General features: G+C 44.7%; 1 protein-coding gene across 3 annotated transcripts in view; it reads right to left on the bottom strand.

The window, feature by feature from the left end:
• Positions 1-27,257, bottom strand: part of LNX2 (ligand of numb-protein X 2) — an 858,121-nt gene that overhangs the window by 424,313 nt on the left and 406,551 nt on the right. The window lies entirely within an intron of this gene.

Raw genomic sequence — 27,257 nt, 5'->3', positions numbered from 1 at the left:
CGCTTTCAAAGCAACTATCAGGGGAATCTACCCTAAGGAATCTGATCCTTAGGAACAGCAAAGGCAGAACTACCGTGTCTATTGGAACATTTAAGGCAACAACATTACTACCAATAAGAGTCAGAATCAAGGCACAACATTCTTCAGGTCAAAGACACCTGACCTTTGGCACATCTAAGACAACAACATTGCCACCATTTAACGCATCAACCAGGGTACAACATACCCTAAGCTAAGTTAACTAAAACCATCAGAGTTGGTACATGCAAGCAGAGCATGCAACACATCCTAGACCGAAGGAATGGCGATTATCATATAGTCTTGCAACTTTTTGGGGAAAAAAATCAGAAAATGTATCAGTGAAGTAACTGAAAGCCCAACATAGGGCGTTTTTTAATGTAAACAGCATATGTCTAAAGTACTTTCTATGCAGCTCTGTTGGTCTAACTAATATGTTGAATTGACTCAAATTGAATTGCAAGTACAGCAAAGAATTGTCATGTTTTCATTTTATTTGCAAATTACACTTTTTCATTTCTTCAACGGTATAAGCGCAACTAAGGGCTAACCACCTTCTTAGTTCAAGTCCTGACCAGCCACAGGACATAGCCTGAGTTAGCAGCTTACCTGGTTTAAAACAAAAAAAAGAATTCTACACTAAGTGGATAATGCGCCAATAGCTGTTGAAGGATGGACAAGTAACTGTTTTCTTCTCAACTACGAGGGGAGAATTCATATCGGCAAGGGCACAAAGGGCAAAACAGATGACGGCGTTAGAGACCCAAGTGGAGGAGGTGAGGAAAAGGGCAGGCGATAACCCCACAAGAAACACACTTAAGGCATATAGGCATGCAGTAGGACAACTAGGAGTACTCAGAACGAAGAAAGCGGAGGGGGCTCTGCTATTTGTCAGGCAAAAATTATACGCAAAAGCCAATAAGGCCGACGCGCTGTTGGCACAACTACTAAGGTGGGTAAAGGGTCAGGATACAATTATAGCGATAAAGGATGAACAGGAACTCTGCCACTACCAGACGGAGGAGATACAGGACTGCCTAGTCAGGTATTATGACTCCCTATACACATCCCAAAACCTGCAGAGCCAGCAACAGGCAGACTTCTTGGGCAGGATTCAGCTGCCCAAAACGGACCCCGGTATACAAGAGTTACTGGGCCGGGAGATAACGGAGGAGGTGAGGAGAACTATTGCAAAGTTGCCCTCGAATAAGGCCCCGGGTCCGGACAGCTATACCGTCGTCTTTTATAAAAATGTACACGCCCCTGCTGGTCCCCCAAATGACACAGCTATTTAACACTTTTAAGATAACAGGATGCATCGCATCTTCCATGGAAGAAGCCAAGATCACCCTCATACCTAAACCTAATAAGGACCCCATGGAAAGCACCTCGTATAGGCCCATAGCGCTTACAAATGTAGACGATAAAATCTATATTAAAATATTGACAAATAGGCTAGAGGGCTATCTCCCGTCACTGATCCACCAAGACCAGTTAGGGTTGTCCTGGGAAGACAGATAGAGGACAACATCAGGAGGGTGGCACAACTAGTGGAGTAAGTCCACAGGACGGCCACTCCATTGGTCTTGTTATCACTAGCATTTGACCGAGTGGAGTGGTCCTTCTTGTTTAGGATAATGGAGAAAATGGGTTGGGGGGAGACTTCCTAAAAATGGTCCAAGCTAATTAAAACACACCGGTAAAGAGACTAATGGTGAATGGTTTCATGTCACGCCCTATTTGTCTGGGAAGGGGGATTAAGCAGGGGTGCCTGCTCTCCCCATTGTTGTACACAATCTACCTAGAGCCTCTTCTACAATCAATAAGGGAGGCAGAGGAGATTGAAGGTATACCCTTTGGGGGTAAGCAACATAAGGTGACTCATTAAAAGCATGTAGAGAGCTGCTGGGAAGATTTGGGGAAGTATCGGGTTTACGGGTTAACCTCAATAAATCTGAACTCCTAAACTTAACGGTGGGGGGGGGGGGAGAAATAGCAGAGTTAAAGGCTTTGTCATCCATTATATGAAGTCCAGGGAGGATTAAATAACCTGGGGGTCAAAATAACACCAGCACTGTCAGGGTGGTGTGCAGCTAAATACCCCCCTATATTAAAGGTGATTAAGAAGGATTTCCAAAGGTGGAGGAATCTTAGGGTCTCATGGATGGGAATCACGGCAGCGGTCAACATGGTTACACTCCCCCGGCTGCTGTACCTGTTCCAGGCAATCCAGCTAGCAATACCGTCTAACTTCTTCAGGGAATTGGGGAAAGTAACAAGAGAATTATTATGGGAGGGGAAGAAGCCGCAAATTAATCTCCATTTATTGATGGCCCAAAGAAGGAGGGAGAGTTGGCTCTCCCCAACTTCCAACAATATTATGAGGCGGTACAACTCCAGGTAATAAGAGAATGGTTCTCAGGGACCGACGAGAAGCAGTGGGTCAGGATGGCTAGAGCTGTAGCGTATCAGAACCTGAGGGATGTGCTGTGGCTGCCGAGACAACTCAGGCCGAAACACCAATTTTTAATAATGGCGACTTCAACCCAGGAATGGAACAGGGGGCCTTTGGGAAATGGCTTGAGGGGGGCTGTAGGTCGATTCGGGATATGTTCCGGGACCGGAGGGTCTTTTCCTTCATACAGTGCAAACAGGAGCTTGGGTTGGAGGAGGGGGAGAGACATCAGTTTTTCCAACTAAGGCACTGGTTGATGAATGGAGATATTAGGGCATTGGCCACTCGACAAGTCACCCCTTTTGAGAAGTTCTTGTTAACACATGATGGATCTAAGGTCCTCATATCAAACATATATAGGATATTGGACGACGCCACTTGGCCGTACATGGCGAGATGGGAGGAGATGACGGGACAGGGAATTAGCATAGAAGAGTGGGAACGACTCTGGAGAAGAATACACAAAGTTGCTAGGGTAACAAAACTCCAAGAAACATAGCATAAGGTCTTGTACGGGTGGCATTATACTCCTGCCCATGTGCATAGCATATATCCTGAAACTTCCAGGGACTGTTGGAGAGGGTGCAGGGAAAAGGGCACGGGTTCCCACATATGGTGGTAATGGCCAAAAAGTCAGCCGTTTTGGAGGGAGGTGTCACAGGCACAAGCTCAAGCTTTCGGAAAAGCAGCTGGAAGATCCCCGGAACGAGTCTTGTTGGGCATGAGAGAGGTTGGGCAAGAAAGGGAATGTAGGGTCCGAGAGAAGGCAATGATAGTACTAACATTGGCAGTAATGATCCTTATTGCCCAAAGGTGGAAGGGAGCAACCACCCCCATGTTTCTTGAATGGCTTCTTAAGTTATGGGAACTGGTGGCGCTGGAATGGGCTACATATGCAATCAACAACAACCTGGGAAAATGTGCTAGTGATTGGGGAGAGACTTTGGCATTTCTGAAGGATGGTTTTAGGGCTCAATGGTGCCCCAAACACCTGAAACTCTTGGATGTATTCTAAGCCAACTCGGAGGAGAGAACCATGCAAGAGGAAGGGGATGCCTTTCTCCAGAGGGGGGACTTAGGGGAGAAGACAGGGTGAGGGGGGAAAGTTTAACATGTTGTAAAACCAATAAAGATACTTTAAAAAAGAAAAGAACCTCTTCACCTGGTCCACTGGGCTTTTCACGGCTTAGGGGCTGAATACCGTGTAGCCGAATTCCAACCATTTGTCCGCTGTAATGAACTGAGCTCTGCTCAGGCTTGTCTTCTCTCAATCCACTCGGTCCAACATAGCCGAATTAGTGGATGTTCCTTCTCTGTTGCTGCATCTGGCCTTTGGAATTCTCTCCCATTTGCCCTCAGAGCTACAACTATTCACTCTGCTATCTGTAAAGCTTTGAAAACCTTTCTGTTTTAAAACTTTTTCTTGTCTTTCTTCTTCCTGCTAGGAGCATCAAGGTGCCCTTGGACGTATGTTGTGCTTAATAAATTCTCTACAATACAATACAATCCCATGGCCCTCGTCCTAAACTCTTACATTCCCGGATGGCTCATCTAGTTATTCCAAAAGAATGTTCTAGGTTAACAGAAAACTTGATGGTTTAATCATATTAGAACCTTTAAGAAAGAAAGACAGATTAATGGACAAGGTGATCATGGTTAGTGCAGGTTAGTAATATGCCCTTACTCTTAACACTCCCCTATTGCTTTCTCTTTGAAAGGCATTTCCCTAATTTAAAATGAGCTTGCGAGGGACGGTATAGCTTTACAGTCTTCATATTGCGGAAGTGTTTTTCTGCTGCTACTTTCCTCCTATGCTTGTAAATGTCCAGCTGACTGTTGTAAGCGCTCCCAGCTTTGAAAGATATGGTAAATATGGCACAAAGAAATAAAGTAACGAGACTCAGATCCCACAATGGCCCTCATATGTTTTGTGGTATTTGGCCCTAAGGTCTGCACTCAGAAACAACATTTACTTCATGTGGAAATGTAATGGTCTCCACACTGATTACAAGGTTACTGAGACTGCAGTAAAAGAAGAGGCAGTATGCAGTAAAATTCCAAACAATGCACGCAGAATAATCTGCATGTTCTAAATACCATTATTGCATTTGTGGAAAACCAGCACTGCGGTAGCAGCCATTTTGCAAACTGAGGACATTCCGATTCCAGCACAGCCAGTATTCATCATTAAAAATAACAGCTGAGGGTGTGAGCAAGTCAAATGGTCAGCAGAGCAAAACTAAATGAAAAGATATAGGACCTAATTGCATGTTTGGCAGTGCAGTACTGCCCTGCCGAATTCTCACTTTGGCTATAAAGTAGAGGCGTTACTTTGAGCATATTGCTGGTGGATAACGTCTCCACTTTCGTTAAGGATTCACCACCGCGAAATGACAGATGTCAGTAATTCCTGTAACCTATCCATGGTTTACAATGAATTCCATAAATGGGAACATTACCTTACTCATGATATCTCAGAAAATTCGCAAGGCTTAGTGGCGGTAAATGTAAACGTGTTTGGCAGTAATTCCTACCACCACATGTGTAATGAGGCCCATACTGTGTGACTGCTGTCTTCCCCAATCCCAGGGGCCTCCAAGAAGATCAAACGCTGTGGAGCCATCTAAAGTGTTGAGTACAGATTGGTGAGCCTGGCACGGTTCGGAACAGGGGTTTTAGCCCGACCCTAGAACCCGTGCCTGCCCCAGACACAGGCTCACCCATGAGCCCCACCATGACTGCCCACCTACTGATTGACTCCTTTGCTGCTCCCACCCTGTGCAGTAAACTTTACACCAATCAAAAAATAAAACAAGGCATGCTTCATTCCCAGCCCAGCATGCCTATACTACTGACTTTATGTCCCGTCCCGCCCCCTCCACCATTCACCATTCACAAACCTATCTGGGGCAGTACAGGGAGTCTCTGGATCAACCTTAAAGAAGCTGAGGGGTAGAGGCCTTTGCCCTTTCCTGATCAAATGATTTAATTTCCGGATTGAGGTGTGGCATGCCCGGCTGGAGAGCAGAGGTGGAGTGCATTGGCATGTGTTCACCATTGCAAGGTAAGTGTGCTTTTCTGTACCCTAGGCCCATGATCCATCCACCCTTTTCCCTGCCCCATTACAGTTTTACTTGCTGTCTGGACCATGTGATTTTTCTTTCTACCCCCTCTCCAAACCATGTTCCATACACGATCCCTTTGAGCCTCCACCCCGCACCAAAGGCATCAGCCCCCATGCCTGTTCCTCACCTCATCTAACAGATTCCTCACCTCATCTAACAGATTCACTTCACCATCCAGCAGTGCCGCTCCACGCCACCACCTTCAGACTCATCTCTACTCCCTGTCCGATTCAGCAGCTTTACCTCACCACCCGGATGCGCTCATTTTCCACGCCACCACTCACCATCCTATGGCGTTATGTTTGCAAAGAATCATGATGGAGTGGATGAAGAGTTGGGGCAGGCGCTGATGCTCGTCGCTGTTCCGAATAAAATCAAATGGCGTTTTGGTAACAAAGCAATGAACGCAATGAACACAAACTTTTATATTTGACAAATATGCCTGTGTTAGTGATTCACAAAAAGATACAAACACGTGTTTGTAGGATATAGTGATGGTGATCGCGCCTCAGAATTAAAAACAAATGTGGGAACAAAAGAACAGCCATGGATTTTTACATTTGACTAATATGTCTGTGACAGTGAATTGGGTCGTCTTGTGGCAGCCTCTAACAGCAGAACCACCCTTTGTGATGAAGCCCTGAGAGGAGAAAGTGAGCCCTGCAGTGCATCTCAGTGAGCTTGAAGGCCCTCAGAGCCAGGATATTGTGACTGATATTGTGACTGGATACACAACATATGGAGGTGGGTACAGTTACAATCAACCAACATTTTTCTTGTACCACATGAGTGTATATCTGTTAGTGAGCACATGACCATATACCATATGGAGATAACCATACCTATCACACACCATTGACCATGGTAAAAGCCACACATTCGACAACACCAAAGATTGCCATGGCTTATATTATAAAGTGAAGTGCACCACAAAGAACTGGGGACTGCAATGTACATACCTGCAGTCACAGCAACAATGTCCCTCTCATACACTTGTAATTTCTCGTGCCCATATTTGCATTCTAATGAAAGAATATGGGGCAATAAGCCATGAGCTGGACTTTCTAGGTGGCAGTGTACTGTACACTAAGCAGACCACAGCACGGCTAGCAACTGGCTGCTCGTGCCTTCCTGCACAGGTACTGGAATCTCTGTTGAGGAAAATGTGTTGGAGGTGGAGAAGGAGGATGAGGATGAATAAGGCATGCAGGATGGTGCTGAAGACACCATTGCGACAACCGTGGCCCCATCACCACAACTGTGGCCACCATAACAACCACAACTGCCACCTCCGCCATAACCACCTCCTCTGCTACCGCCACAACCTCTCCAAGAGCAAACATTACAATCACCCGCAATTCTAAATACAGCCTTGCACATTTACGTCCACAAAGGTAAGTACAACAGTGATGATAAGCATGGTGTAGACATCACACAGCACATTGCAGATGGTACATTAGGGAAAAGGGGGGACATGGCAGGAGATGTACGCCAGGGTACCCTTCCTGTTTACATACCCACCATCTTTGTAGATGCCCGCCAGGACATTGTGCACCAGCTGAAGGCAATAGATGCAGGTCAGAGTGTTCAGGATGACTTGGAAAGGCAACAGGTGGTGGATTTGCAGGACTTTGTTGAAGCAATGAGGAAGGTGTCATCAGCCATCCACAAGTTGCAAGGAAGGGAGAAAGTATATGAGAGCAATCAAGGGATGCTACAGGGCCTGAATGGAGTAGCTTCAACCAGTGCCAGACAGAAGAAAAGGACGCGGGAGGCCACCGAGGAGATGTATTATTGATTTGATGTTGTTTCCCATATCCTGGAGCGCCTGGAGAAAACCACCTGCCGATTTGCTCTACCTCTGGAAAGGGACTCAATGGACACCTACACAGTGCCCACCACCTTTCCCACGTAAGTCTCTGTTAGGAGACTCTAAAGGAGATGTTCTGTGAGGCAGCTACACTCCACCCTCCCATTACAACTGGCCATGCAAACACCCGCAGCAGAAATGGACCTGGAGGTTGTGATGGGTTTTAAAGATGGGTTGGAGCGAGTGGGGTTCTTCTTGGAATTAGGGCAGAGCAGTGTTTGTGTCCTGGATGGGGTCTTGGCGATCGTAGGCTGGAGGGAGAAGATGTTTGAGTTAGATATGTGCCAGCGAAACAAATTATTTTGTAAAACAAAAATGCTATTGTTCATAATTTGTATTACTGTAATATGTGCATGATGATGCTTTTACAAAAATGAAATAATGACTTCTTGGTGTGTTCCAATGTATCTCACTGTACAGGTAGGAGCCAAAGTTGATTGCCAAAGTGGTACACAGAACTAATTACTTTAAAATCCTGTACATCATACATCATATAAATCCAGCTGTTCAAGTGGATGCTCCGCCTCTGCATCTGGAGTGCTCTGCTGCAATTCTTCCTTATTTTCAATAAAAACCTCACTGAAGTTGAAGTTGATGATACTGACACTTAACATGTTGATGCAGGGCATTCTTCGACAATGCTAACTCTTTTATAGCCATTTTCAGGTGACTACCGGCATCTGTGTCTTATTGGGAACTATAAATGCCCCCACCTCTTATCTGGAGGACTATTTTGGAGGTTTCTTTAGGATTTTTCAGGTGGTTCTCCAACTCATTTTCAGATCGTAAATACTGTATTTATATTTTTCGGGTCGTTGCATGCGGTTATTTCTAAACGTGAAAGGCAACTGATTATGACGCTGTATGAGAAAACAGGTAGCATTTGGAATACTGCCGGTTTTTAGCCATACCACCAATTCATAATGAGGGCTGTGGGGTAGAATGAAAGAGAAATGGAGAGTGGATGATAAATCAAGAGGTGCTGGAATAATTACTCTCTTCACGCCTGTGTTTGAATTTTCTTCAATTATCACTAAAAAGGGTGCATCTGGAGATTCAGATAGTTACCTGCTCACCTGGGGGATAACAGCTGACATGAGCCATGGATTTTGAAACACACCAGGAACATTCATTTGAACTGCACAGCCAAAAATGTAGTTTGGCCCAAAAGACTTGGTGACCAACTTTAAACTGACAGCAAGAAATGCTGAAAGCTGTTTTTGGGCAAAGAAATCTTTCTGCAGTCTAAAATGGTGCCCTGCCACACCGGAACAATGGGGTTCATGACGAGTTGGACGGTGCGCGGCTCGTCAATGCACTGGCCAACTACAAGTTTGCCAGTAAGGTGGTGGAATAACCTCCATCTGGAGATCATTCCGCCACCTTAATAGCAGAAATCGCCAGTATTACAGGTGCCGATAATACCAGCGCCTCTAATACCAGAATGGGAAGTTACACAGTCACCTGGCACTCATAATCTGGTAGATATTTCACCGGACCGAGTGCCAGTAATGGTAATACAGTTTGTCGGTATCCTGACGGATTTACCGCCAGGATACCGGCAAACTTGAGGAGAGCCCCAATGTCCTGAAAGCCGAAGTACTGGCACAGGTTTATGTGTTATTTGGAAAATATCAACAAGCACAAAAGAAAATGTGGCACTCGTTTCTACATTAAGAGCAAAACATTATTAAACGTGTAAACAAAGCTAAATCCATTCATCTGTAATTGTATGACCAAAAAGGCTATGTTCCTTTTCCAACAGCATTCAAAATCAAGTGGTCTCTCCCTTCAGGAACATATGTTAAAGAAATAAAGGTGACGCATTTATAAATGCAAGTAGAAGTCTATTGTAATTACACTATGTGTGAAGTATATGTGAGACTTTAAAATAAGGAATGCATTGTTGTTTAAATCTGCATGTCCAGATACAATATTCTCATCAAATCATTGCTTGCTCAGCTCCCCAGTGAGCCTGACAACAAGCTTATTTTCCAGTTTAGACCTGCATACATTGTTGAACGAGGGTAGGATTTAAATTCCAGGGATTAGCGTGGCCATCATAGGAAAGAAGACCTATATCATTAAAACCATTAAATAAATCCATGAAGGTTTCATTGCAAAGACCATCTGTTAAAGGCCACTAATTATTGAGATGCCTCCCACTTACATTTAGCACCGCCTAATAGCCAAAACTAAAAAAGGGAAAACTGAAAGAACCTACAATTTCTGTTTAAGTGAAGGCAATCCAGACAGATCTTTCTCTTGCACATGACCCTTACACAATATACACTTCCAAAGAGAAGCTATTTACTTACCAATCAAAAGTAATGACAAAATCACACATAATACTGTAACAGGAGTTTAAAGAATTAATGGCACTAGAATTCAATGCCAACAATGATATCTGAGCCAGGATTCAGGAAATCCATTCTACCCGGAAAAAAGGCTGACACTAGGAATTACATAACCATTAAACATGTAAGGAAGCTCCAAATCTAAAGGACAATGCAAATAATAATTTAGAAATGCTTAAATTGCCACGATTAGGACTGCATTTACATTATGGTGACAATTCAAGAGAGTGTGAACATGGCAAAGGCTGGTACACATTTAATTGTGTATGCCTTTGTAACATGGGCATTGAGATAATGTTACACATCGTTTGCATAGAAATCTATCCCTTGCCAGTACCTGTCAGCATAGCAATGCTGCAAGGTCATTTATTTATTTGACATTTGTAGACGCCTATACGCAGATGTTTGCAGGCGCCACAAGACAAGATGGTGGGGGCGGGGGGGGGGGGAGAGAATGGGAATCATAAGAATCCGACAACAGAGAACAAAGAAACGGTTATATTGGCCTTGTGACAATCCTTCCATGCAAGTACATGTCAAGGTGATAAGTGCAAGGGGATGGGGGGCAGAAGGGGAGGTGCAAGAGTGGGGAACCGCCACAGGTGGGGGTGGGTAAGTGCTGTTCAGGCCAAGGCGGCAAGTGCCAGAGGAGAGGGGGGTCAGGGGAGGAAGAGTGCAGTGGACAAGTGGGCTGGGTTGGGATAATCCGGGAAAGGGAGCCTGAGGGCAAGTGCTTGCAAAGGATGATGAGAGGCACTGGTGGGGGTGGTCAGATCACTGTATGACTCTGAAGGTACCAGGCCCCAGGCCTGCATTATGTAGGGTTGCAGTGTGATGTGTGTTTGGCTATGTCATTTGCTAGGTTGGTTGCTATGAGTGGTTGGGTAGTTTAGTAATAAAGCGATAGTGTGTGTGTCAGTGCTGTTAACATTGGGCATGTCTTTTCAGTTGTAAGTGTGCTTCTATCAAGAGATGATCAAGGGACAAGAAATAGCATTCATCATTATGACTGAATACAGGCATCACAGATTCAGAAAGCACATTTTTTAAGAGCATAGTGTATCATAAAACGAGCAATGCACATTTTTCATTAAGTGAGGTAACAAGCATTACATGTTGAGGCAATACATCATTAGCTGGTGAGGGAAAGGATTGACCAATTACACTATGCAACATTTGTTATTAAATGACACACTGGTTTAAACAATTCATCATTGGACCATGCATCCTGGTTAAAAACATGCCATCTTCATCATTAACAAGAAAGCAAGGCACCCAGGTTAAGACAATACAGCATTCTCACACGAAATGTAATTTAATGCTGGTTCCGAGTTGTGGGTGGAGGCAGAGGTTGTCTTGGCGTCCTACAGTGGAGATTTGGAGGCAATGTGCAGTTAAGCACCACAGGTTAAATAAGCCACCAACTTGGGTTTGAGGGATCCTTGGCCTTCTTTGTGAACTTCAAGGTGGGTAATGCATGGGTCTATGTTTTTGACTACCCAGGTCGGAGTAGGGGGGAACCATAGTGAAGGAAGGGACAGTATAGAAGGCGGAGAGCCGCAGATGTCTGCATGCGCACACCGAAGCCTTGGCAGAACATGATAATGATTGTAATGTCTTTTGTATAATTGTAGCAAGCTGGTCCGAAAGGCAGTCCATCAAGACGAAGCTACTATATTTGTGGAAGAGCAGGGAGGAGAGCGAGGAACAGTATGGGTCTCCAAAGGTACATGATGTGGTTTGGAATAGAATAGGGGATGGTAAGTGAGCAAGGAGCAGATCCATCAAGTAAAGGAAACTAACCTAGTGACTGAGCTGTGTCAAATGCCATGACCAAGTCCAGGAAGATTAGTGCAGTTGTCTGTATTTTGCCCTCCTGGATCTTCAGGCTGTAGTAGCCAGAGATATGGGCCATTTCTGTATTACATAAGGGTCTGAAAGATGCCTTGCAGTATTAAGTATGAAAGAGCAGGTGAAGGTAGCCAGCTAGATTGGTCAGTTTGGCCTTTAGACAGCAGACTGTAATTGCTCTGTAGTTGTGCAGGCAGATTACTCGAGTATGGCAAAAGAGATATTACATTTCAAAGGATCAATCCCTAAAGAGAAGGCAAAGTTCGGGTTTGTGCAGCCTGTGGCTGCTGCCAGGGTGACTGAGAGGATTTTCTTGAATAGTGCTGTGGGGCAGGGATCAGCAGTGGAGACTGCTGGTCTGCTTGAGCCTACCCATTCCATGAATTGCAAAGATATGGCCAGCCTGAAGGAGGAGAACGATGCAGGGTTGGTGAGTTGATGGGTGCAGGACATGGAGAAGGATTGACAGGGATGGAGTCAATACCTGTTTCATAGTGAAGTGCTTTGGTAGTCCATGACTATGTGGTAGTAGAGGTCAAGCGGGAGTCAAAGTTGGGTTGGGAGGGCGTCACTCCGGTGTTGCACACTACTGAGTTGGAGAACATAGAGATCAATTTGAAGACTGGTAAGTTTGGTTAGAGCAGCATGGTCCTTTTATCCGAGTAGTAGGCTTTTTTTGTAGCCTTGTATACTCAAGCTCTAGAGCTGCTGGGCCAGCATGTTGGCAAATATGTGGCTTGCATGCTATTTCCAAACAAGGATGTGATTTGGGTCCCTATGGAGCATGTTTGCATCCCTTTGTAGCTAGAGGGAAGATCCTGCACAGGCATGAGTACTGTTATTAGGCTACTAAGAAAATAAATTATCTATTTGTTAGAGGAGCATGTGCTAAAGGTATGAGGCAATGACATACAATACCCTACAGCAGTCCCAGAGGTCTCTCACAGGGTGTGTCATAGCTGCTGGTAACGTGTATGGTGCAGAATGTTTTTAAAACATATAGAAAGAAATAGTCAAATGGAAGTTTATCATCATAACTTATATATTAATCCAGTTAGAGAGATTATGGGAATACATTCCTGATCTGAATTGCTGAAAATGATAACGTAAAAGGTTAAACAGTTGAGAAATTGTTCATTTCTTAATTCTTTACAGAAAAGGGCTGAAGCAAGAGCTCACATCTCCAGCATTGTTGTAAATGGAACATTACAAGTTGTCTGTTAGAAAAGTTCTGAGGAAGAGTGACATTTGAGCGCTAGTAAGACAGTGGCTGACTGACAGGTGTGAGAAACCTGAGGGTATTCTCCCAAGCAGACCTCGAGAATCCCTTAATCAGGTGGCCAGGGATGGGCTGGTGCTCTCAGGTCCCAACCCTGGGGCTGGGCAAGCGAGGGATGATCACCTGGGTGGAGAGCCCGGGGTTATGTTTGGTGGAATATCCAAGGTAAGGCACAGTATTATGCCGGAGAAAGGGACAAGGAAGACAAGCTTCTTGAAGCTATTGTTATAGGCTGCACCAACTGTACCTCTCTCCCACCAAAAGAATCTCCCTTATCCAAATCAAATGACCCCTCCATATCTGGTAAATCCCCGGAGCCCAAACCCTGTTCTACTCAAAACCCACAACTCCCAGAATCCCTGTTTTCCTGTTTCCTATCTGCACACTCCTGGTCATTCTTTTCCACGTCACTCTGGTTATTATTATTTTCCGAACCCTCAATCAGCATTGACAAAACACTACCGTTCCCACAATCCCCCCGTACAAAGTTTATAATTCCATATAACACCTTTTCCCCTTCAGACACTGTAGGATACTTGGAAACTCTACCACCCTCCTTTTCCGACACGAACACTTTCCCATCCAGTGAAAAACCGACTAATATGAAAACTGTTTACCTGACATGTCCCAACCCAAGGGTCAGGGAAAGTGCAATTGACCAGAATCACACGCACCTGACAGCCCTTTCCTTTCCCCACAGGGATAAAAGGTGGAGCACAACAGCACAAGATGGGCAAAGGCAGACGGCACAATGAGACAGCAATCTAAACACGGCAGTTCAAGAGGAGGAGAAGGGTGGTGAGAATAGAAAGAGTAAGAAGGAGAGAAGCGACCTTGCCCTTTCCGATGCAGACTAGCGAAGCCTCCGTGGAAGGAATCGTAAGACCGCAAATAGCCAGAGTGTGTTGCAGCAGATGTCAACAGTACACGGAGCATGCCTACGCTGATAAACTGGACAGAGATAGCCGTCTGCTACTGTGGTACCGTCTTTGACTCCAGATACGAGGAAAGCCAAGAGGTTCATCACAGCCGGTGAGTCGAGGGGAGAACCGATAAAGAAACCGAACTGTGTTGAATGAAAGTCGCACTGTGGCAAATTAAGAAAAGTACAAAGAACTGTGAACATTAAGGGAAAACCAGCTGCAGAGGGGTCCGGCACCACGTGGGTGCTCACTCAAGAGACTCTGGTTAATCCCACATTTGTTGAAAGTACCGAAACCAGAAGGCCCTAGGAGAGCTGTAAGGGAAAGTTCAAAGTGGTCATACAGGGGTCTAGCAAAACCCCATGTACAGTCAAAAGTCTTTGACCGGCACGTAATTGGAAAGCTAACGGAGATCCTGCATAGTGAGTTAAAGAGAAAGAACTGTATTATTGGCAAAGAATTAGCAAGAGTGAACCCGACGGAGGGATGCCGATAGAACTGGGCAAAGCCTGAAGTCCCAATGAACAGTGTGCTGACAAGAATGAACCCGGCGCAGGGTTGTCCACAGTGAACTGTTTAAAAAGACATTGGGCCTCATTACACGGTAGGCGGTAACCATGGCGCTATTAGCGCCATGGTTGCCGCCTGTATTTTACTGTGTCCGCCTTGGTGGATGGCGGAATTACCGCCCTACTCCAAAGTCAGCAGGGGCGGTAATTCCCCTTTCACCAAGGCACTTCCCCATTCCCATTTTTGCCCCCATAGGGCATAATGGGAATGGGGAAGGCGCTAATTAAGGTACCGCAAATTGCGGTACCGTAATTAGCACCAAGGTCCTTTTGCGGCACCCTACTTTAACGGCTGGTAAAACCAGCCGTTAAGGTTGGGTCCCGCAAAGAGAACTTGTAGTAAGGCGGTAAGGGTTTACCGGTACCGGTGCCCTTACCGGTACCGGTAAACCCTTACCACCTACCATGTAATGAGGCCCATTAAGATTTGCAAATACCATAAGCTAAATTGAGTGACAAAAGCCGTAGTGAACCCGACAGAGGGAGGCAAACATTCAAGAAGGGTCTGAGCCCGGAAGAGGGGGATCCAGGGGTGAAAAGCCATCACCCACCAAAAAAAGGCTGAATTGAACCGAACGGGGGGAGGCAAAACATTCGAGAAGGGTCTGAACTCGGAAGAGGGGGATCCAGGGGTGAGAGGCCATCACCCCACCAACACATGAATGCAACCAAGAAATCTTTTGAATACAAGCCAGAGTGAACCGACGGAGGGAGGCCGATATATGCATCCAGAAGAGGGGGACCCAAGGGTGAGGAATAATCATCCAAAGTGCAACCAGAAAGGGACTTGTGTTGAACCTTTGTTTATTATTTTGAACCTGTCAGGCCCTCGGAAGCCAGAACTACCGAAGGCCCTGATATCATTAAGAACTTTTCGTGGATCTGAGCCGGAAGAGGGGGATCCAGGGATGAAAAGTCATCACCCAATGGGCCAATGAAAAGGAATGTTTGGTTTGTTATTGTGACTACATCAGGTCCTCTGAGGCAAGAGACTTTTTGTAGAAAAGAGACTTAACCACCGAAGACCCTGTTAGCTGAGAGCGGAACTGTTGTCTCGTGCTGGGAAAGTTTGAGCGTGGGCTGTGCTCAGGAGTCCCACCTTGTTCCGTGCTCAAAACGTGGGGAAGGTAGGCCCCCGTCTACCACATCCTGACTTATTATTTGTGAACACTTCTTTCTTTCTTGTAAACCTTTTCCCACACTCTTTTTGTATTTAGTTGTAAGGATTGGCAATAGTTATTTTTTTAGTATAGGCCCTTTTATTTGACAAGACGCCACTAGGACTGCTTTATTATTAATTGATGGTCGTAGCTTGCTCCCATCTTAGACTTAGGTTTAGGTTAGGTGTTTTTCCACCCTGCACATACAGTTTAATAAACACCCTTGAACTGTGATCACTTGTGTCTATCTTTACTGTTTCCACCATGAGTTCCTTACACAGGGAACATAATGTCTCTGGGAAGATCTCCCAGGTCTAGACACCCCTCCTAGAACCCCAAACTCAGGTTCTATCAGTGTATCAGCTAGCCCTCCTTCTAGCTAGTCCCTCAAGCTGCTCTTTTTAGGTGGTTACATGTGGTTTTATTGAATGATAAAGCAAAGAATTAATTTTGAATGAAGAAAAAAATCTACAAAAATAAAATAAATATTTGTATGTTTTGCGGGGGGGTCCCCCCAGCAAGTTCCCCCCTTTTAATACTTTTCCCCCACCCCTAAAACTATTTCCATTCCCAACCACATATATATCGTTTTTTAAAATTTGTTCTTTTTTTAGATGTTTAGGGTTCGTTTAAAAATGCATTCTTTGTTTTCTATTCAATAACATTACTGCATACCTTTTTAGGTCCCATTACTGAGACTTCATAGCCGTCACCCGTCCTTGGCTGCATTTCTGGCTTGCTGTTGATTTGCCAACAAAACCAACATTGGACTTCCCTTAGCAATAAAGGGGACGCAGATATTCTTAGCACTGATATTGGAGCGGCAGAGTACTGCTATCGAGTCGCTTGTGCACACTGAAGACCAGCAAAGCTCGACCATCTGGCGAAGCTCGGACATGCTACATCCTGCTCCTGAGAGGAGAGGAAAGCTCCCGGAGGCCTGTCTGAAGTGCCCTGTTAGGATTTGTCACTTCAATGCAGTTGTGTTAAGAAGAACTGCATTCCCAGCCCCTTCCATATACGATAGTTGCTTGTTTTGTTCTTCTCCTGCTCCCTGTTCCCCCACCCCCCTCACCTCTTGTTACATTCCGGCACTACCAGAAATGTCGTCAGGCCTACTACCGTAGCCACTTATCTGTTCTTTTTCTCCTTCCTTTCCCACCCCCTCCCCTCCTTATTTTTGTTAAAGCTCTTGCACTATCTGAAATGTCACCAGGCCTAGTACAATAGTTTATTTCACATTCTTAATCTATCAAGGACTTAAGAATGGCACTGTATTCTCTCTTGTTCCCGCCCTGCCTTGAAGTGCTTTGAAACATATTGTGTATAGGCACTATATACATAAACTATCAATCAAATGCACACACTCTGTTTTTTTTATACATTGCCAGGCAGGTATTACCTATGCAGGCTGCAACCGCAAGCCCACATTGTTTTGGGGCACAGACATTTTCTTAACATTTTTTCCTTCAGTTACTTGTTTGAGTAAGGCTGTCTTTCTTGCACTAAGAAACCCTCCTTCAAAATCCTCAGGAATTCTGGAAGGATCTGTGGAAGCTGTAACCCTAGGAAGGGATGTAGGAACTAAACCTGCAAAGGCAGTGTGACGAGTCCAGGGAATTCGTCCCATCTCTCCAAGAGGGAGCCACCCCCTTTGGGACTAGGGAAGTGAGCACACTAAGCGTAACACCCCCTAAGGGTCAGGGCAAGCGGGATCCTTCTGGGGTGGCGGATATGTGTTATCCTCCCTTGTCCCAACACCACAACGAGTTTGTTGGTTATATGGAAATTGACATATGTAATGAGTTACCACTTCATGTATCCATGGCTGTGCTGGTTTCTGACCCTATTCAGGCACCGTCCTTAACCCGGCACAGAGAACAGGACATAAGCCCACCCCCTCGCTATCTACAGAGGAGAGAGCACATCCGCATGGGTGGAAGGGAAGAGAGAGGCCCACAGAGCCACAAGAGAGAACTTTCCTCCGAGGAACTGTGGCCTGGAGAAGCAAACCCACACCCAGTGTGGTGCTTTGGCCCGCAGCATAAAACTGAGGGACCAGCATAGGAGGCCCAGTAGAGGAAGCTGGAACCACTATATGTAGGCGAGACGTGGACCCACCACAAAAACTCCACTAAGAGCCAGCGGGAAGGGAGCAGCCATTCCAGCAGAGGCAAAGGAAGCCGACCGTACGAGACTGTGCTACCACGCCAACATGCCCGACTGGAGGAGTGCCGCCTGGAAGGAAAGGTATGTGTTCACTTGGGGAAGTTTGGGAGGTGGGTGGCAAGGTCAAAGACGACCCCAAGATGATGAGAAACAAATAATCCAAGGCGGGCTGAGAATAAAACAAAACTAAGGTGGGGTGAGAACCAGACGGCCCCAAGACGTAGTGAGAACTGAACAACCCCAATGCAGGATGAGAACTGAACCACCCCAATGCAGGATGAGAATCAAACGACCCCAAGGCGGGTGAGAATCAACTGCCCCTAAGGAGGTGTGAGAACCAAACAACCGCAAGGCAGGGTGAGAACCAAACAACCCCAAGATGGGATGAATTGCCTTCAAGCCAGGGTAAGAGTAATTCAAACCCGAGGCATGCCACAGCGAGACAAATCCCAGCCTGGGGTGTGAAGCTTGAGGCCCCAGGGAGGGATAGCGAAATGTAGGAGGAGAGCAGATTACCTTAATCATTGGAAAGTGAGTCCAGGGGACTACCTGTAACAGAACTTTAAAATCACAGCAAACCCATAGGTATCAGACTCCTGAGACTGGTACAAAGTGTCTGAAAAACCCAAAGTCAGAGAGAAGAAAATACATTAACATAAAGCGTCTTCACACTCCAAGGTTAGAGAGGCGAAAGTGACATTCTGGTGCATCGTTACTTGAACTGTACAATGGGGTCAGGGATCCTGTCTTGAGAAATAGACACCATTTTGGTCAGAGGCTCTAACTTTGTTTATGTTGGCTTTTGTTCTGTTTTAGTGGTAGAGGCAGGAATCAAGATAGATTAGGTTTCTGAAAAACGGAAGAGGTTATGTTGTAGGACATTCTGACAAGCACTGTCGCTAGGCCAAGAACGATAGGGACGGATAGGTTTTTTGAATAAAGAGACACGTTATCCAAAATGTCCATCTTCTGATACTGACATAACAGAGAAGTGATAGGAATGCTGGGATTTATGAAGTGACACTGCCATTTATGTGTACTGTAGTTATGCACTATTTCTTGTTTATGACTTTGATATAAGAAAATAAGAAAAGGTACGTTTATTTTTGAGTCAAATATCCACTTTGTCTCAGACAAAGGTTTCTTGAAGAGCTCCTCCACGCTCTAGGTGGAGGCACTCCTTTCACTCACCCCGGTGTTTATGATATACATAATGTTGCAGGTGGTATACCACTATTGGTAATGACAGCAACTCTCCTGTACAGGTGCAGTGTCATATCATAAGACCTCATTCAATATTAAGGGATATAAAGGGGTGATGGGTGTTACACCTGCATTAACAAAAAAGGTTCTCAGTATGTTAGAGATGGACAAGCTCACAAGCAATTAGTCCGCAGGGTGGCCACGGTAACTACAGAGGAATCTGAGTCCATACCTTAAAGAAAATGCCACTACGAAGAAAGTGTCTAAGGAAATGCCACTACGAAGCCCGGAGGTCCCGACTAGGAACTGAATGACCAGTAGAAACTAACAAATTAATTTATAAAATGGTGGTCTGCTGTTTTCTAACCTCTATCAGCAGAGCCGAGGGCAGGTCTGCCACACAGCATAGAGCATCTGGAGAAATCATGCATGCTTCACCCAATCACCTAGTCTGCAGTCTGTGCACACACTACTAACCGGATTTCACGTTTGCCGGATTAGGCTCTGTAGTGAAATACAAAGTGCCATATTTGCATATTAGGGCCTTAGATGGCTGCATTAACAGCTAAGACTAATAGCTTATTCAAAGTATGTGCTAAATGCTGAAAGTAATATGTAGGTAGCGCCTACATTAAACATTAGTGAGCTACAAGGAATGTGCAGGCCTAGGAGGGGTCGGAGGTTACATTATGCAATATGCATAGAAAGACAGGGCTGAGGCCCCAGTTTAGTAGCTAATAGATACCTGTATTTGAGTGTTTGGAGCATTATAGCACCTATATAGCGCTAAGATAGCCAGTCTTTGAAGCACTATAGACACTAGCTAGCAGAGTGCAGGCCTGGTAAAGGTTTCTCACTAGGGGTTAATTGCAATGCATATTATTTCAGCTCCTCTCTTCGCCACAGTGGCTCTGCTATGCTTTGTAAACATACCCTCTTTCCTGAGAAGGCCTGATAAGGCCTTGCACACACTGATAAGACATTCCTGTGCTTTCGCGGACCGGGCTCCAAGTAGGGAGGGGTAAGAGCAAGGAGCATCTCAGAGACAGTTGGGTTTTTCCATCGGTAAACATATTTTGCACGTAGAAGGTTCTGGCACTGTGCATCATGCTGATTGACGGCACAAGAGCACAAAAGGTGCAAACACCCAGAACTGGGTGAGAGATTCATCCGCAGAGCGAGTGTGCCCGGAACCTGATGAGGCCTTGCGCGCAACCTTGCAGTGCTGTTATCTGAAGGGGCTGGCAGCAGCTGGGTTGAGACAACCAGGATCTCTCAGCGCTATGAAAATACCATTCAAGGGGCGTAAGACTGTTTTTCTCTAAGTTTTGTGATTTCTCTAACAAATATTTCCATCATTGCTAAATTGCTGCTATATTTACTGTTATGTTATATTATGCTATATGTCTAATAAATGCTTAATTTATACTGAAGGTGTAATTTCTCAAGCATTAGTTCATTGCTCAGCACGAGCGGACCTGTAAGTGGGTAATTTATGCTAATAAGGGCTGGTGCCAGGGAGCAATTACCCCCTTTTCAAGACAGGCTCCAGTCCCATAAGTGTATGTAAGGAGAGAGATTGAAAATGCTGAGGTGCAGGAAAGTCATAGAATGAAATGTAGAGCGTACCAGAGGGCAAGTAGGTGAAGAGCAGAAGGAGGGAAAGTGGAAGGGAGAAGCTGTGGGACAAGAGAAACTTTGTTGTGTGGTGGAGGAAGGAGGATCCTCCGTAAGGCCCAAAGAGCCTAGCTGAAACTAGGTTGAGGCACCAGTTGTTTTTCCACCTAGCAGGAGGAGAAAGTTCATAGTACCTTGAGGTCCAATTAGTTGCTGGAAGTCCGGTACCTCACCTGGTAAGACTGTACATGTCTCCCTGATGACATCAGCTTCAATCTCAGGAAAGAGAAAGTGTCTGTTTTGCCTGAAACAGAGATGGACCTGATCAATAGAGAAAGGGAAGGACTGAGGATCGCAGCACTATTGACAATCTGGGAGGCACTCCAGAGTACCAATTATGGTGCCTCAGTTGATCCTGTGGGCTCAGTCAAACCTAATCCATACTTTGAGGGCACACAAAGAATTTGACAGTGGACTTCTAAATGGTCTTGCACTGTCTGTAGATCAACAGCCTTGGCATAGGGAATAATCTGTGAATTAATGGTCAAGGCATTTAGTGCCTTTCCAGAGAGACATGACAACATCAAGCACACAACTTGATTGCTGCATCACATTGGTCTGCTTTAAAACTGGAAAGCTTATTTGAAAAGCATTACTTCAAGTGTTAGTTGAGTGTCAGGTAGCTCTGCTAGCATTTCAAGGATGTCTTCTGAGTGTTGCAAAGCCTAGAAAACGTGACCCAAAAACACTGGCTTGCATATTTTTCTCAGCTTAAATTACATTGGCAGATTGACATGGTGTTTCTTGAATTGAGGTTGCTGGCGGTCTGCAGTACAGAGCCAATGTTTTCAGATATTTAGGGTGACCATTCCAGGAGGCACTGTGCATGACGCGGTAGACTTTAAGGCCCTCATTACGAGTTTGGTGGTATTCTTCAAGTAAATCCCCCGGAATACTGTCAAACGGAATTATTGTTATCGCAACTTGGTCTGGCGGATTTACCGCCGCATTTCAAGTAGCGGTAGGCGGTGGTAGTTCCCATACTTGGGATACGTAGGACTACATGGGGATTTTGGCAGAGTAACCACTGGCGGTAATTCCGCTGGTGGTAATTGCAACCATTTTTCAGTGGACCGTTGGAGGATTTCCCACCAGCACAATGCTGGTGGTAAATCCTCCACTCCAATGTCAAACTTGGAGTATGGCGGAGTGGGGAAAGTGGCAGTAATTCCTTACTGCTCCGCCATACTCATAATAAGGCCCACATTTTGTATTTCATCTAGTATAACACCTAGAACCAATGAAGAGCATTTAATATGGTTTTATATGCTCCCATTTGTGTTAAGGCACCGTCTGGAGGCATGGGTTTTTCATTCGTACCATACCCATTATGGTTTTGTCCAAGAGATCCATGCCCCAGGATATGGCCAGCTGCACTTGATGCTTAGTTTGTAATTGTGGGAATCCTTTTTTCAGCACAGGCATTTGCACTTGAATGCTGCATTCCATTGGGGAAATAGGGGGAAAATGCCACTACGAAGAAAGTGAAAAGCTATGCAAGGTCTACACAGACATGTATGCCCGTGTGCTTTGCTTTTTGCATCTGGCTGGATCTAGGATCTAGAGTCAGGGATATTGAAGTAGCCCTGTATTTTTTATATTTATTTAAGTGCTTATGGTTAAATTAACCTTTCATACTAAATAAAAAACATTAAAAGAAAAGAAAGAATGTATAAAATATAAATTTAAAATATAAAATGAACACATCCAAACAATTCATTATGAACATTTTTATTTAGCAACTTGTTCCAAGGGCTGGCCATCTATGTTCCCTGATGGAAAGTGTTCCGGTACGTTGCTACCGGCACCCTTATTTCTGGAACGCCATACTTGTAATGAGGCCCAATGTCTTCCACAAAATCCCGCTTGAAAGGATGATAGTTTTTCTCCCCAAAACACAGGTACAAAACCAAATGCAATTGTTTGGTTATCCATGTAACACTTTCTTCAAAAAAAACTTCTTCTTGTCAAGATAGAACTTCAATTTTTCTCAATACTTCATCTTGAAATAAAACACTTTTGTATGGATAGTAAAAAGCAACTTGTCTCAGTGCTGCTACTGCTTGTCAAACAAATTATTCAATACATGAATTCTCTTACTTCAACAAAGGTTCTTTCCACATATCTTTCTGCCATTAAGATATCAAACCATCATCTTCTGTCCTGATCCATTCACCTGCCAGGACTAACCACTAAAAGACCTTTCCTGGTATACTCGCCTGCCAGGAAGAAAACTCCTACAACTAACTTCAAATTTGATGGCAATATTGATTCCAAGGTTCTCCACACCAATCTCCCTTGGAAGGAGGTTTGGCCAATAAGTGCCTTTTCTTATAGTCTCTTCACTCCTGACATCCTGTATGCTAGTTTTCCCTAAACTGAGAACAAAATGTACAATGATTATTCTTAAAGGGTCTCACAATGACTTCAAGACAGCTTTTTGACTGATAGCAGTTTGGGTAACAAGCTTCCTCCAGCTGGAATCCCAAAAAGGAAGAGTTGAGCCCTTGTTGCCCTAGTATGCTTTCACAGTCACATGGCTGTTGGCAATGTGAGATGCAAGCTTTCCCAAAGGTATATCCATGAAAAGGGGATTTATGCTTCGGTTACATTATTAGGGTTTTCTCACAACTTCATGGCTGATGGTAATGCTGGTTATGAGCTTTTCCCAGTGGTTGTCTTGATAAGGTATGCCCGTAGCCTTTTGTCTGTGGGTAGTATCGGTTAGAGGCTGTTCCCACTGATAGTTCTCCCAAAGTCTTTTGACAGTCCCTTGGCTGTGGCAAGTACTGGTAATAAACTTTCCCCTCTTGTAGTCTTATAAGGGAACTTTCTTTTTTTCCACTTAGCTTCGTTTTCTTTAACTATTTGGCATTCAATAAATAAGCTTAGCTTTGATTTGTCAATTGTTCGGTATTCAAAAGTATTGCTTTATAACAGCTTTCGTGTACGGAGTGCCCCGGGATCAGCATTCACTCTCTGGCAACTCACCGGTTCTCTGCAGCTGCTCACTGTTCCTGTTAGGCTTCACAGCAGTTCTCCATCGTTTGTTCTGCTTTCTCTTACGCTTCTGCGAGCCTTGTAAATTGCGTGTCAGTCTTCGGGACTGCTGACAGCTCTGTTGATATTCCACGGCTTCTCCAGTCTGCCACACGCTGCTCTGGGAGCAGGTCTCCTCCTCGGCTGGGCTTCTTCTTAGTACGCCACCTTCCGCTGCACGTACTCTGCAGTTCTGCTTGCTTTCACCCTTCAGGGTGACTCGTGCTGGCAGGCTTCTTTCCGTGGTTGCTCCTGCACCTCGGATGGCTTCAACTTCACCAGCTATGCCTCCCACACGAATGATTGGAACTACAGCTGAGGAGCATTCTGGCCGGCGGACAACATGTACAGGTAAGCGGGTTTCTGTGGGCAGATTCGGGTGGGCCATGTTCAGACTACGAGGTTCTTACTGCAAGTCTCTCTCGTTGCAGGAGTCAGAGTCACTGCGGAACCCGATCGGTGGAATCTTCAAGTAAGTAGCAGGAGTTAAAGCTGCTACAGAGCCTGGCTGATGAAGTCTTCAAGTATAGATCACAGAGCAGATCCGGAGCACAGAGGAGTTCAGGCGTGCACCGGTAAGGTTGTGAGTCACTGTGCACATGGAAACAGGAGCGGTAAGCATTACACTGCTCTCACAGGTAGCAGAAGAAAAGCTAAGCACAGGGTGTGGCCCGGGGCGTGGTTTTATAAACACGGGCTGCACCCTGTAACACTAGACCACCAGGGATCCCAGAAACACGGGCCAGCTGGGGGCATTCTTTAGTTCTGCTCCAGGTCCTGACCTGGCAGCCATGTTGGTGTGGGTCGTGACTACTCACTCCCTTTAACAAATGCCTGTGCCAGCCAGCCATTCTACATGTCCAGTCCTTTCCCACACTGCTATGTGAGGGTGTGCCCTGCGTGCCCACTGAGTTCATGACAAGGGCAGCCTCTTTATCACTCTTGTCTGTCTGCAACAACAACAACAACCCAAAATTGCCTTTAGGCTATACTTCTCTCTTTCTCCTATTGGCTTTAACAATGTAGGGTGTATAAGCTTTTCAAGAATGATCACAAGCAGCAAGCTTCCCTTTCCCCAACCTTGCCTTTGCCTCTTTGCATTCTGCCATCCATGACAATTTACTCTGAAGCCTTGTTGCCACTCTCTCTTGGCTTCAGATAATGACTCCACATTCTTGGCTTCGGCAATGCTGATGTTCTGTTAGGCGTATGAAAACACTTGCACCATTTCTTGGCTTTGAGAAAGGCTGGATTTACTCCTAAATGGGGAGACACGTTATTCATCTTGGCTTGGGCAATGCTTGCTCTTTCCAACTTGCAAGAATAATGTTCTTCTGTTGTTAAAGTTGCTTAATTGCTTTAGTAAAGATTCAGAGGTCACTCTTCATTGAGAATCTTTATTAGGCACAAGCGACCACTTCTTTATGTTTTCCACAAAATTCAAGTCCAAGAATAAAGGTACACCGCGTTTCTTACTTACATGAGTGAAAGAAATGACATTCACTTACACGCAAGTGCTACATTTCAAGTGCCCCATTGTTTGGCAATCAACTGTCAAATTCACATAGCTTTCCTCACACCCAAATGATTGTTTAAGGAAACGTTGCCGGCAGTGTTCATGCAAGGAATCAGAATGCTCGGTAAGAGTCACCAGCTTCTGTATTCCTTTACTTTGTGTGTTGCAGGACTTCTGCGAGTTCTGGCTTATATATGGACCCACAGCATTCCTTGTTGAGGGTCTCTTCAGTCGGATCACCTAATTAAGGAGCCCTTCTCGCTCAGGACTTCCTCACAACAAGCAGTTGAAATCTGCTTGATCGAAGCCCAACCGTCCCTTCGGTTTTCCCACTTCTGCCTGTATTGCCAACACTGTTCTTTCTTCCTTATTCGACTACTGCTGTTGCATGAACTCCAGCCACAGTTCCATCTTCCTCTACAAATACAACTAATGACCTGCACTTGAGGGGTTTTTTAAGCCTCCTTGCTTCCCTCAGGTGGTGTGCATCATTAAGCTTAACAGGTTTACCTGCACTGCAACACTGCTCTTCAGCCCTCTTCCTCGTCCCAGTACTCATGGGATTATGGGATTTGTAGTCCAAAACAACATTAGGTTTTCTTACCAATTTCTTATTTCCAAATTCATTTATTTTTCTTATATGCATTTAAAGAAGAAGAATTAAAGTTCACTTTCAAAGAGGTAAGCAGTTGATTTAAACCAATATTTATAGGTTTCCATTCACCGTACCTTTGGTAGTAAGGGGGAGTTTGGATTTTAGAAGTCTGAAACGATCTTTCTTTTCTGGGAGAATGCAAAGATGTCACAAGTTCTTTATCCACATTCACAGGATTAATAGGAGGTGCTTCCAATACATCATAACGACCATAAGCCATTACATGTTTTGGCACCCTTAAAAAGTTATTTTATTTCAATGATAAATACTGTGTCTCACCACAGTGGATCTCTTCACTTCCCTGGGCATTGTCTCCTCCCAAGTGATCCTCCCATTCGGTAGCAGCTGCCTTCCCATGGCCACATGGGAGGAGACTTTAGGTTGGGGTTTGGTGATGACTCTACAGGATTCATCACAGTAGATAGTATTAACTTCCTCATGAGATGCCAGAAATGAATGGAAACAGCAATAGGTTGATATTTTAATTGTGTTTCTCTAATTTATTTGTAGTCTTTTAATGCATTTGTGTATATCTGTAGTCAGATAGACAAAGCAATTTTTATAATGTCTATTGTTGTTGTTTAGTGAATCTATAGATCTTTTTTCAATACAAATAAGAACTGTGAATGGCCATCTCGAATGAGTATGATTTTATCAGCAAAGAACGCTAACAGTTTCCAACAGAGATGATTGGTCTGTTTCTTAAAGGCTTTAAACATCTTTTTTATTTGGTTAGAGGTTTTAGGGATTCTAGCAGAATACTCTGTGTGGGCTAATTACAGTCTCTACATTGCAAGAAACGGGCACAAGGCATAATTTCATCATTTCCACTATGCTTGGCAAACCATTACTTTTCAAGGGCACTCATTTATTTGTAAGACCAATTTGGACAGTGAAGCATGTAAAGTGGCTTCTCAATTTGGCCCAGTAATGAATTTGTAGCAAGAGCTGTTCAATCCAAAGTTTCCACAAGTTTCTTTCTTACAAAATATTCCCAAGTTAGAGATTAAGAGCATTTTAATTGTAGTATCTAAGAGCATTGGACATAGAGAATTAGCCATCGCCAGTTTCAATATGCTGCTGTAGTTCAGTTGGAAGACTCGGTTGTAATGAGAATGATAAGATCGGTAGTAATTTAACCAAATATTAAAATCACCTACCAAAGTAGTACTGCTTGTTGAGAAGATTCAGAGATATCTTTCATAGGTGAAGAGCTGGATCTAGGAGGGCAATAGTGACATTAAGAATCATGCAGGCGCGGGACATATTGCTTAAAGGGGTTAAAGCCTAAAATTAAAAAACTACAGTGGAGGGGACTGCTTTATGAGTAACTGACCTCACAGTAATTCATAAAGCAACACTCTCCTGCGTCTGATTGCTCAGTTGCTGGT

The sequence above is a fragment of the Ambystoma mexicanum genome, chromosome 7q, assembly GCF_040938575.1.
Source record: "Ambystoma mexicanum isolate Mex_15411 chromosome 7q, UKY_AmexF1_1, whole genome shotgun sequence".
In the NCBI taxonomy this organism is placed as follows: Eukaryota; Metazoa; Chordata; class Amphibia; order Caudata; family Ambystomatidae; genus Ambystoma; species Ambystoma mexicanum.
The sequence above is the reverse complement of the archived record's forward strand: the minus strand, read 5'-3'. Positions and strand labels throughout refer to the sequence as shown.